At 48.0% G+C, this 13568-nt stretch overlaps 1 protein-coding gene and 1 pseudogene across 1 annotated transcript in view; both read right to left on the bottom strand.

The window, feature by feature from the left end:
- LOC118392701 (neurexin-1-like) overlaps positions 1-13568 on the bottom strand; it is a 1157590-nt gene that overhangs the window by 302890 nt on the left and 841132 nt on the right. The gene's annotated exons all lie outside the window — the stretch shown is intronic.
- On the bottom strand, positions 10483-10576 carry LOC118371117 (uncharacterized; annotated as a pseudogene).

Here is a 13568-nt window from a genome sequence, read left to right as displayed (position 1 = left end):
CTCTCTGTTTCTTTCTCTCTCTGCCTCTCTCTCTCTGTTTCTCTCTATGTTTCTCTCTCTCTGCCTCTCTCTCTCTGTTTCTCTCTCTCTGCCTCTCTCTCTCTCTGCCTCTCTCTCTCTGCCTCTCTCTCTGTCCCTCTCTCTGTTCTCTCTCTCTATTTCTCTCTCTGCCTCTCTCTCTGCTCCCCTCTCTGTTTCTCTCTCTGTTTCTCTCTCTGTTTCTCTCTACATTTCTCTCTGTCTCGCTCTCTCTGTTTCTCTCTGTTTGTTTCTCTCTCTCTGTTTCTCTCTACATTTCTCTCTGTCTCGCTCTCTCTGTTTCTCTCTGTCTCTTTCTGTTTCTCTCTGTCTCTCTCTCTCTCTGTGTCTCTCTCTTTGTTTCTCTCTCTGTTTCTCTCTCTGTTTCTCTCTCTTTATTTCTGTCTTGCTCTCTAATCCCCCTCTTTTTCTCTCTTGCTGAGTGATATTCTCTGCATGGTTTGAACATCAAAAGAACAGAGGACTCATCCACACAGAAGAGAAAAGAGAGCTTGCGAGGGAGTGAAAGAAAGAAAGAGGGAGAGAGAAAGAAAGAGAGAGAGTTTTTTTGCATAACAGAAGCAGGCTGGCACTGCAAGTCTGAGAAAGTTTTAATTGGCGGAGTTAGGGCCTTACCCCTGATACAGATAGCCCTAGGTAGGTGCCGAACATGCTGCTTCCCTCTTTCATCCTGTTCACCCCTTACTCTTCATGTAGGCTTCACTACTTCCCCCTTCTCTCCATCCTCTTCCTTTTCATTGTTTCTATATGTTTTCTTCCTCTTATTTTCTGTCCCCTCTCTCTCTCCTCCTTTCTTCCCCTCTGCAGCTTTGATAAGACACCATTCAGCTCCACTTCTTCTGTCCACATCTGTTGTCTTATGTGTCTTTAGAAGATCTATAGAAACAGATGACAATACAGGACTATACAACCTAAGTATAGTTTCAGGAAGTATTCATTTCTTCACACCATAGCAACATACACGACATGACCAAAAGTATGTGGACACCTGCTCTTCGAACATCCCATCCTTTGCTGATATAACAGCCTCCACACTTCTGGGAAGGCTTTCCACTAGATGTTGGAACATTGCTGCGGGGACATACTTCCATTCAGCCACCATAGCATTAGTGAGGTCGGGCCCTGATGTTGGGCGATTAGGCCTGGCTCGCCGACGGCGTTCCAATTCATCCCTAAGGTGTTCGAAGGGGTTAAAGGCCAGGGCTCTGTGCAGGCCAGTGAAGTTCTTCCATTCATTTGAAGGGGTGTCCACATACTTTTGCATATATAGTGTATTTTGCAACATAGGCAAAAATGATCATATCCTACTGAACATGTTCATGTAGTCCCTCCCTGTTTCAATCTGTTTTCTTCTGTTTAGTGCTAATAACTACAATATTTTGCACCTAGCTTCAGACATCTGGTCAGAAAGCTATTTCCTGGACAGCCTGGCAAACTGGGGTCCTTCAAAGGTGTCTTTGGTTGGCGACCCCGTCGCCACGGTAACCACCTGCTGGGCTGTGTGATGAGAGCCCTTGTCGTTTTAATAGGAAGTGATCAACCTGCCAATCTGACTCCAACTGGATACTGCCTGGGAGACGCCCCCTACCAAGCATCAATATTTCCTGAGCAACAAGCTGTGTCAGATTTGGCTTCAGGAGAACAAACGTCTTGCCCTTCCTTTGAGGACACAACATCGCTCAGTGATTAGCTTCCGTTCGGAACCCAGGTGAGCTATTGACAGAATTCAGTTCATTGAACTGCAGTGGCTGATGTGACTACTCGGTTTGCTTTCTTTGTCCTTCACCAAAACACTCCACCCACTCACTATCTATCATGATACCAGTACACGGGTGGGGAATTCACTTTTTGGTCCACCAGCCACTGTGGCAGGTAAATATAAAAAACTACCAGCCACTCAGATTTTTTAACAGAGCAACATTTCATTTGCCATAATTACACACAAAACAATCACTAAACGGATGATTTATGCTTTGTAATGTTTCTAAAACAGGAAATGTTTTATTAGTAAGAATCTATTTGATATTTTGCTACATTTCAGAGTTGCTTTATCAATGTATTTCAAATACAAATAAACAGTTGTACAACTGAACATCGAGAATCAACAAAGCGCCCTGCCACAAAATGCTGTACAGCTTATTTAGGATTAAAGTTCTACGCTGATATTTCTTACAAGGAGTACATGTGCACCTAAGTTGAAATTCAGGAGCACACAGTCAAGCACAATGTACACTCAAATATTTGAGTCATTATAGGTGAGACAAAAATGTTCAGCTGCCTCTTTTGTCACACCCTGATCTGTTTCACCTGTCTTTGTGATTGTCTCCACCCCCCTCCAGGTGTTGCCCATCTTCCTCATTATCCCCTGTGTATTTATACCTGTGTTCTCTGTTTGTCTGTTGCCAGATTGTCTTGTTTGTTCAAGTCAACCAGCGGTTTGTGTTTAGGCTCCTGCTTTTTCTAGTCTCTCTTTTCTCGTACTTCTGGTTTTGACTCTTGCCTGTTCTGACTCCGAGCCCACCTGACCACTCTTCCTGCCCCTGAGCCTGCCTGCCGACTTGTACCTTTGCCCCCATCTGGATAACCGACCTCTGCCTTACTCTGAGCCTACCTGCCGCCCGGTACCGTTGCCCCACCTCTGGTTTACTGACCTCTGCCTGCCTCTGCCCTGTCTATTGCCTGTCCTTGTTGGAATATGAAACTATTGTTTATTTGACGTGGTCTGCATCTGGGTCTTACCTTCATACCTGATAGTACGACCTGGCCATGACTGACCCAGCAGACCCATTGGTAGGCACTGGTATCTGAGCGCCATGACCGGGCGTTGGACATACTGCTGGAGCAATTCCACGGGTCGTCTGGGGGGCAGCCTGCCACGGTGGTAACCCCACTGCCCCTCAACAACTCAGCGGGTAACAGCGCTGCCCCACCGGCCATTCCACCTTCCCGGGAGCCCTGGTTACACGTGGCTGGTGTTAACTTTCCACTCTGACCACCACTGGTGTACTTTGGCAGCCCAATGGTCTCTCTATCTCACTCTGCCTCTCCTATACAGTGAGATAAGCGTTAGTCAGTTAGGCAGGCCCAGGTAATAACATTGGGGGTTATGAATAAGAAAATGGAGCGTATTTACTGGGCTTGTTGGCTCCTCTGCCCCGGATCTGGGTCCTGCTCTATTGGGTAATATTCTGGGTCACATGATAGGCCCAAGCCATGGCCTGTTCACCCCTATATCATCTGGAAGGCAAAGTCTATGCAAACGCTTCAAAGCTGGGACCGATATACTGATAAACAGCTGACGCTTCACCTCTACTGCATCCGCATGCTCTGTCCACCGAATCACAAGCAGGAGGCCTAGAAACTGTCTGCTGGCCATTGTTCAGCAGAGTCCAGAGCAAAGCGAGTGCTGGTTGGTTAGATGGTGGCAAAGTTCCGGGGTTGATTGTCACAATTGCCTCAAGAAATGTTCCTGACTGTTACTGCACCGACTGTGAGGCAAGTCTCTCTGGCTAACAACATCTGCTGAATGGCTATTCAGATCATGTAATAAAGTCAGCCTCAGCATACAATGCCACATTACAGACACAATAGTAGCATTTACCACCATCTGTCCTTTCCTAGTCCTGCAATTGCCCATCGGGGAACGTTTCTAAACAGCGGCTTTCAGAGAGAGAACATTGTTTGTCAGTCCCTCCGTTGGTTAATAACCACTGGACTGATAGCTCACCCTGGATATGGTCTCTGTCCCTTAGTCCTTCCATTCAACAAAAGCCATCCCGCTAAACAACCATCAATAGCCTCAAAGGTTGCTGCATTGGTGGCTAATGAAAAAAAATCACATATTAGCTGATGTCTGTGTTGTCTGATTACACTCCTGCAAACAAGGCCGCGCTGCATAATGACAGTGATTTGAACCAAAGTGCTCACCCGCTCTCCCTCCCCCACAAGCCATACTCTCTTGAGCTGCATTCAAGCCATGGAACTCTGATGGGCAGAATTAACGTTTGCCACTTCCGACACCCCTGCCTGGCCTCTACATCTCCTCCCCCCTGTCTCTCTGCTCTGATCTCAGTCGGCGTCTGGTCACTTGGCCTTTCGGGCTCCAATGCAGACGGTACCGTTGACCTTCCAAGACGCAAGAGACAATTGCTCAATCTCCACCTGTAACCAGAGATGAATGTCTCTAGTCAGGTATCCAATCCAAGAGGTCCTCTCTCTGGCATCTACTGCATTTTCTTCAGAATCATTTACATTACATTTAAGTCATTTAGCAGACGCTCTTATCCAGAGCGACTTACAAATTGGGAATAAAGAGTGGGTTTGGTCTGCGGTGATGCTCAGCCAGGGACATTGCAAGTATTATGTCTAGCTACAACCCTTTTTTTGCTTCCTTATTAAGTGGAAGTGTCTTCACACGGGAGTGCCTTGTGCAAATATGAGTAAAAGATCATCAAACATAACCTGCGTAGCTGTAACCAATATATTAAACGGTGCTGAAGGATTTAATACCTGGGCAAATAACGTTCTGCTGTGGAAAGAGCAAGGTGGATGTATATTCCCCTGCCAATCATTTCGCAATGTCGAGCACTACTTTCTTGAGATTGAAAGTCACCTTTCCAGATCCTCTGGTTGCTAGGGCCATTCACCCCTTTTCAGAACCCTCCCCCGCCTACTTCACTTTGCTTCCTTATGATGAATTTCCTGTTTCCACTCCTCCAAAAAAAATTGCGCTTAGGAGAGCAGTCCATGACAAAAATATGGCAATTTAAGATGTGCTGCACGGTTCCGTAATGGGTTTGGCAACAGATCTCCGTCACACACCAAAACATTCAAGTAGGCATACACACACACACACAACTATTGTACACACAGCTCAGTTTTCAAGTTACTTTTCAACACTCTTTTACTTTTCAGACTTTTTATTTCTCCCCTCCTCCTGACTTCCCCCTCCATTTCACCCCCTCCTCCTGTCTCCTCCTCCATCTCTCCCCCTCCTCCTGTCTCCTCCTCCACCTCTCCCCCTCCTCCTGTCTCCTCCTCCATCTCTCCCCCTCCTCCTGTCTCCTCCTCCATCTCTCCCCCTCCTCCTGTCTCCTCCTCCATCTCTCCCCCTCCTCCTGTCTCCTCCTCCATCTCTCCCCCTCCTCCTGTCTCCTCCTCCATCTCTCCCCTCCCTGTCTCCTCCTCCATCTCTCCCCTCCTCCTGTCTCCTCCTCCTCCTCCTCCTCCTCCTCCATCCATCTCACCCCCTCCTCCTGTCTCCTCCTCCATCTCTCCCCCTCCTCCTGTCTCCTCCTCCATTTCACCCCCTCCTCCCCCTCCATCTCCTGTCTCCTCCTGTCCCTCTCCATCTCCCCCTCCTCCTGTCTCCTCCTCCATCTCTCCTCCTCCATCCTCCTCCATCTCCTCCATCCCTCCTCCTGTCTCCTCCTCCATCTCTCCCCTGTCTCCCCCTCCTCCTCTCCTCCTCCATCTCCCCTCCCCTGTCTCCATTTCCTCCTCCTGTCTCCTGTCTCCTCCTCCATCTCTCCCCCTCCTCCTGTCTCCCTCTCCATCTCTCCCCCTCCTTCTGTCTCTCTGCAGAAATTCAGCCCAGCAGAGGGCTCTCCGTACTACAGGGTTGTCGTTTCCTTGGCCCCCACAGACCCCAGAATGTTGGCTTTGTATCTAATGTTTAACAGCATGGCCACGTAACAACGTGGACCCGGTCACTTGACAGGCCCGCTAGGCAGAGCAATCAATGACACCACTGCCTGCGTCGTCGTCAGCCCATCGCCGTACCTTTGACATGTCAGAGTTGATATCCTTCTGGCAGCCTCCCTCCACGGGGACAGCCTGTCACAGTGTCACCGCTGGCATTTCTCCCCATAAAACCCCAGCCAGACCACCATCACATCACAAAGGGCCCAAGTGTGATTAAGATCACACACGACATGCCAAACCCCCTAAAAGCCAGCTCCGCCAATGACATTTGACATTCTTATTCCTTCCTCACTGTGAAAAAAAAGAATGAATCGGCGTTGAAGGTTAAGAGTGAGACACTTTATCCAATGGAATGTCAGTGTTGTTATCTGATGGTGTGGCGTTGACAGGTAATTACCACCCATGCTGGGTGGGAGATGGACTGGGACAGGTGGGAGTCAGGGCCTCATACCATGGTAATTAACCACCCTATCGGACGGACGGATGGACAGTCGTAGGGCAGACCCAGCCAATGGACAGACGGATGGACTGTCGTAGGGCAGACCCAGCCAATGGACAGACGGGCGGACAGTCGTAGGGCAGACCCAGCCAATGGACAGACGGGCGGACAGTCGTAGGGCAGACCCAGTCACCGGATGGACTGATAGACAGTCGTAGGGCAGACCCAGTCACCAGACAGATGGATGGACAGTCGTAGGGCAGACCCAGTCACCAGACAGTCGTAGGGCAGACCCAGTCACCAGACAGACGGATGGACAGTCGTAGGGCAGACCCAGTCACCGGACAGTCGTAGGGCAGACCCAGTCACCAGACAGACGGATGGACAGTCGTAGGGCAGACCCAGTCACCGGACAGTCGTAGGGCAGACCCAGTCACCGGACAGACGGATGGACTGTCGTAGGGCAGACCCAGTCACCGGACAGTCGTAGGGCAGACCCAGTCACCGGACAGTCGTAGGGCAGACCCAGTCACCGGCAGACCCAGTCACCGGACAGTCGTAGGGCAGACCCAGTCACCGGACAGACGTAGGGCAGACCCAGTCACCGGACAGACGTAGGGCAGACCCAGTCACCGGACAGACGTAGGGCAGACCCAGTCACCGGACAGACGTAGGGCAGACCCAGTCACGAAGACTAATTGATACAGGGAACCATACAAGAGAAAGGGAGAGGGAGAAGAGAAGAAAGGAAACCTTTTTCTTTTCTCCACAACCTCCCCTGCCTGTGTCCCGGCAGCCCACGTATCAGACATTAATCAAAGAGGAAAAGGAATTGTTTTCCCTCCGCGGTGTGGCGCAAAAAATAAAACATCTGCGTCTGGGAGAAGGGAGAGGTAATGTTGCGTGACACTTCATATCGCCGAGTTAGAGGTCACCTCTCGGTGGCGAAGACAGAGAGAAATCACAGTGCCTTCTCTCCCCTGCATCTCTCCGCTCCCCTCCGTTCTTCTTCTCCATCTACCTGGCCTCCTGCGACACATAGAATCACAGGAGCCCTCAAACACAAACCCACAGACTCCCAGCACATAGTATGCAAACATTATCAGGGAAAGCTAAATGTAAATCTAGTGAACATGCTCATGTACACATGAAGATACATACTGTACATTAGCTTTACATTAGTTATGTGACCTGGAACTTCAATTAGAAGCGGAGGAAGCATTTCTATGTCCGCATCACCACTGCAGATGTTCGTCCAGACGACCGCTTGTGGACAGTGCTAATTCCCAGCATGCCAGAGTGTAATTATAATTGGCGCTGAGCTTTGACAGAGCATAACCAACGGTTGGGAGTAAAATGACACCATGTAATTAATGTGACTGGTGGGAAATTCTGATAAACTCTAGTCCTTTCATTTGGGGCAGGTGTATAATTTTCAAATGGGAAAACGCATGCAATCTTTCAACATTTAACATGGGAAATGGGTTTGGCAGGAAGGGAACGCAGCTCAAATCAAATTGCACTTAGGAAGTCATTTGAAAAGTGCACGTGAATACCGGGGTTGTGTGGCACTTATGTCTCTTATGATTGTTAAAATGGAGCCAATCACTGAGCAGGATGCGTTTGGAGTCTGATCTATGCTTTTCAGCTTGTCTGAGTACTCAGCAGTGCAGTCTATTGTCAATTCATTTTTTAAATCAATTTGACCTATAACCGGAGCTAAAAATGGCTACGTATGTTCATGCCAATACAGTCAGAAGCCATTCTCTGATTGGATCAGTATAGTCACGCTAAATTATTCTGGTTTCAAGGGGCCAATCAGCTCACAGTAGCCTGAAACAAAAGTTTTGATTGCAAGGTTTGTATCACCAAATTGGATGAGTACAGTTATACAGTTATAGACTTTTCATAAGAGGACTCACTTGTTTCCAAGAGTTCCTTATTTTGTTCAGCAACGGAAATTCAATTATGAGCTCTACAGTTGCACAACAGTGGCCTTACAACAACATGGATAGGATTGACTCTTGACACTTATAAAAGACTGAGAGCCAATCATAACTGGCTAAACTGTAGTACTGCAGTAGTACCCTTTAATCCCTTAAGTGTTGCCTGTGCACCATAATCTCTACACCTGTGGGTGTAGTATGATAGATAGCTGGCGGACTGGGAACTTCCCTGCCTGAGATACTACAGCGAGGGGGGAGAAACTGACACAGCAAGACGGATGACTGACAGATGAGGAAAGCATTTCCTCCACGGGGGGAGTTGAGACGGGGAGCTGATGACCTCCCCCCAATGGAAACCATGGTTCCCAAGAGGGGCCACAAATCACCCAAACTATCAACTCCCTTGCTCGCTCTCACGCTCCTCTCTTCACCAACCCCCCTCTAAAAGAAGAATGGGTGGTAAAAACCGAGCACCACAACAAGGGGGAGATGTTAATCAAGAGGAAGACGAGGTAAAGTGCCGCAGGAAGCACCGATAAGGGCTAAAACGGGCAATAAATCATGGCTGCTGAGTGTCATCGGCCCCCAGACGGGGCCATGTTTCAAGGAGCCAGACAGAGGGGTAGACGTCGGCTGACAGCCCCTGAGAAATCAAGCCCAGATGGAAGCTGTTTGTTTGGGTAGTAATTAGCTGTTACGCTAGTCGCTAGCAATCCATCTCACCTGAGCTAGAAACGTAAAGGGGCAAAGCCATTCTGAAGGACCTCGGGTTTACTTATTCCTCAGACCTCCTTACCTTTCCCAGAGTACATCTTGCTCCAATAAGATATGCGTGTTAAAAGACAATTGTGAAGTACTGCATCAATCGTATCGCCAAAGAACAAGAGACTATTGATCCCCATTGTTCTAGGAGCCAATACTGGATGAGGTGGAGATAACATCATCACATCTAGACAGCAGGATCATCAGAGTTCACTGTGTTGGCCACTCGTCACCACGGCTCGATGAATATACAACAGCAATGTGCTGTGCTACTGTGGGCGGCCCCAAGCTTTTTTAAGACACCATATACATGTTTAATAGAAAAATGCTTAGAGAGGCCCAAATTACTGAATCACATTAAATGTGAATTTCCCAGTATTTAGAGAAAATGTTAGATGCCCGTTTCAATTTGGGCAATGGGGGGATCGAGGGAGAGAGAGAATACTCAGAGAAGGGAGAGAAAATAGGTATTTAGACCTCGAGCATAAACAAGCATTAACAAGTCAAGTTTGTTCATTTGCATCCTAATGATCAAGTGAAGCCAGCTAGGAGGATACTGTGAGCCTCAAATGTCTGCTTCCTGATTTACTGCCACTCTGAGCCGCTGATCCCGCCAACAGACTTTGCCCATTGGCTGTCAATTCTCTTCCACCCAATAAGAGCACAGTAGTAGCACTGAGGAGGAAGAGTAGGAAGATGAGGGCGTAAGCTTTGGAGAGGGAAGACGGAGCGATTTGCTTTACATACAGGCCATTTGATAAGCCTTTTCTTCTCTGTCTCCCCCCGCTTAGATCAAGCAGACGTAACGGTTATCGTCCCAGACAGATTAAAGACACGTCTCCTTTCGTAAGGAAGACGCCAGGGCACCATTGTACTATGCCCAATAGGATCCCCTTCCCCCCCTGGTGCCTTAGCGGCAGGTAGCCTGGCGGGTTGGAGTGTTGGGCCAGTAACCGAATGGTTGCTGAATCGAATCCCCGAGCTAACCCACTGTTCCCCAGGCGCCGATGACATGGATGCCGATTTAAGGCAGCCCCCCGCACCTCTCTGATTCAGAGGGGTTGGGGTTAAATGCGGAAGACACATTTCGATTGAAGGCATTCAGGTGTACAACTGACTAGGGATCCCCCTTTCCCTTAGCATCATCATCATACAGCGGCAATCTATTTTATAGCCTCCCATGTCATCGCTATCACGAGTGAATATTGACCCGCTCGTGCCACACTACTTCTCTATTATAATCCTATGAGCACAGGTATACTGTATATCTGGTTGTGTTAAAAGCCTTAGCATCACATGTCGATACACGGTCTACACCCACGGCTGTGTTAACAGTCAGTGTGTGTTAGCGGCCATTGTATGCTTTGAAAAAAATATTGAACCATTATTTATCTAGACAAGCCAGTAAAGGACAAATTCTTATTTACAATTACGGCCTAGCCCGGCCAAACCCTAACGCAGACGACACTGAGCTAATTGTGGGCCACCCTATGTGACTCCTGATCACGGCCTGTTGTGATACAGCCTGGAATCAAACCAGGGCCTGTAGTGACACCTCTTGCACTGCAGTCCCTTAGACCACTGCGCCACTCGGGAGCATTTAATATGTAGTCCACCAATAGGTATCAGATATTAAACTGTTAAGAAGATATGACACTTGATCTTAGCCAAAAGGCAGAGCAGTGATCTAATGCTACATTTTCAAATTGAAGTGGAGATATCTCCAAGATGGCTACATGGTCAATTATTTCTGCATTATTTAGGTGTGCTCCATGGGTGAATACCATTTCCATAGCTAGGGCTTTAGACTTGCACCTTTCAGAAATGGAGAAAATCCAAGCACTCCTCCCAGGTAACATGGTGGAGTGGAGCTCTGAAGGAAGACGCTGAGGCATTGTGGCCTAGAACAGTGGGTCCAAGTGGGGCTTCAGAGCTCAGAGCAGGGTCCTATGGATCCCAGGGAGTGGGTCATAGATCAGGGTTTCCCAAACTCGATCCCAAGCCCCCCACCCGGTACACGTTTTGGTCTTTCCCTAGCACGACACAACTGATTCATAACCAACTCATCACCAACCTTTGATTATTTGAAACAAAACAGGGGCCCCGGGGCCGAGTTTGGGAAACACTGTGTTAGAGGATGAGCTAGATGGGCCTCAAACGCACTGTTCTGCCGATTTAATCTTTCTCTCAGCATCCCTCTCCCTCCCTCCCTCCCTCTCTTCCTCCCTCCTTCCCCAACTCCTACTGTGCATGTCTCTCTCCTTCCTCCACTGCCTCAATTAATCTGCCCCCCCCCCCTTCCTCTCCTCCTCTTTGTCCCTTCCTCCCTCTGATTTAAGCCCAGTGGGCTGTTCTGAGCAGATGACATGCTGGCACGTTAGTGGCAGGGGGCAGCAGCGAATGGGGAGGGTTTTCAGTGTGATGGATTCAGAGAGTGTCTGTCAGTCATCAGAGCCCTGACACAGATGTCTCAGACGGAGGAGCCAACTTCTGATGGTTTTCTTTCCACATCCCCTGTTCGGCTACGAAATTTGTTTGTGTTTGTGTGTGCGTGTGTCTCATAAACTTGCGTGTGTGTGTGTGTGTGTGTGTGACTTTGCGTGGGCGAGGCAGCAGGGGATATAGTCTGTCTACTTCTTAGATGGCTCCATTTTCTAGGTTACATATCTCTCTGTGGGGTTGTTTCACAGACAACTGCAGAAGGGAAATGTTGGTTAGTATAGTCATATGCACTATATAGACTATATACCGTACCTATACCACATACATACAGTAATATAATTGAACTGAGAAACCTGATTCACGTAAAGAATAAGATCAAAATTCCAATATCCTATCCAGCGCCATCGAGACTTACATTCCGCTATCGGCATCCCATTCACAGTCAGTGAAATCTAGCGTAACTTAATAATATTACAACATCGAAAATACATGGTTGTAATTTCCCAATGAATTGTGGGATGATGAGAAATAGTGTCTGAGTATGGGAGTAGTTAAATAACAAGCCCCAATGTTTCACATGTCACAAAGCAACTTTTCAACAAGCAAAGTGTCACCTGGTCACGTCGTCACAGTGACGTGTTTTCCAATCTCTTCTAAACTTGATTGCTGACATGCACAACATTTTGGGACTGTAGACAAATGAGAAAAAAGAAAGAATAAAAGATAGTGGCGTTTTCCTTTAACGACCCAGGTGGTGATTAGAGCATTGAAGAGAGACAGGACAGAGAAGGAGGAGGAGCATCACTCAGGTAACACGACACCTGTTAGGAGATGCACGGCAGAGACAACAAAGCCTTGCCCAGAAACACTGCTGCCTGGCAGAGCAGGAGGGCTGATGAACCAAGCAAGCTAACAATCTTTTCTTACCCAGCTTCACCAGCAAATACTCTATATCGACTATCACTCACTATTACTGTACAACAGCTGACACTACTACTAGTAAGACCAATTAAACATGACTATCTTTATGTGTATTTTGTCATAGAGGCAAGATGAGATAAAACCCACTGATTACGTATTTGGACACCAGAATAAAAGACACATCATGCAGCAGCATCTCGCCATTAGTATTTCGCACAACTCTTTCTTTCGTCAGGAACTCTCTCCCTCGTTCTTTTTCTGCTTTGGAATGTGTCAGCCCATCCCCATAGGAATAACCAATCACATTATCCAGAGTTCAAAAAACAGCACCTCAAAGTCAGCCTCATCACCTGAACAGTGACATTTTGGACCGATTTCCTGTCTGTCTGAGCTTGTTTTGCCTGGGAACTCGTCGGCTGGATTCCTAAAAAGCTACTCCCCTGTGGGAAGTTGATAAATATAACCACAGCTAAGCCAAACAATGAATCAGCAACACAACAACAACAGGGATTTTGACTTTTTTTTTCTCACCAGAAAAGCTTAAAAAAAACGAGAAACAAACTGTGATCTACAGGACCGAGAGGAAAGAAAGAGGGGGAAAGAAAGAGGGGGAAAGAAAGAGGGGGAAAGCAAGAACATAGGGAAGTAAGAACAGTAGCTGATGAAGCGCCAGCTCCTTAACCCTACAGCCTTGGGGAAAGGGGAGGACCTTTTTCAAAGCAGCAGCCATACATAATACAAGCCACTTTGGAGAGGGGTCTAGCAGAGACACAAATCCTCAGAGCTAGGCCCGAGCCACGGCAGCTTTAATATCTAGCCGGATGCTCATTACATCACTGCGCCCTCTGAAGATCCGGCCATCGCTTTTCAATGCTATGCTCGCTCTTCTCTCGCTCTGCCACCTCCCTGCACTTGGCGGTGCTGCTTTCAAGTTCCTCGCCGGGACTGCTGGGAACGGGATGAGAGGAGGACCTCACACTACAAGGCCACCATGTCCTCCACCTCCACCACTTAAAATGAGTCCCCACAGAAAGATATGCATGGTGACTACGTGGGCAGTTTGCCATTGGGGAATCGACGGAGAAGACACTTTCTAGGAGGGCAGCCATCTTGACACAGCCATCCCTTCGCCATGGTGCTTTATGGAGGAAGCGTGGTATCATTACGGTCACTATATGAATCATGCACATGGTGTAATATGTAACATTGAATCCATCCACCAGTACATAGAAGACCATTATATTTGTCGTCATGGTCAACTGTCATAGAAGATCAGTCTATTTGCCATGATGGTCAACTGTCATAGAAGACCATTC

The sequence above is a fragment of the Oncorhynchus keta genome, chromosome 13 (genome assembly GCF_023373465.1).
Source record: "Oncorhynchus keta strain PuntledgeMale-10-30-2019 chromosome 13, Oket_V2, whole genome shotgun sequence".
NCBI lineage: Eukaryota > Metazoa > Chordata > Actinopteri > Salmoniformes > Salmonidae > Oncorhynchus > Oncorhynchus keta.
Note: the sequence above shows the minus strand (reverse complement) of the source record. Positions and strands in the feature narration are given on the sequence as shown.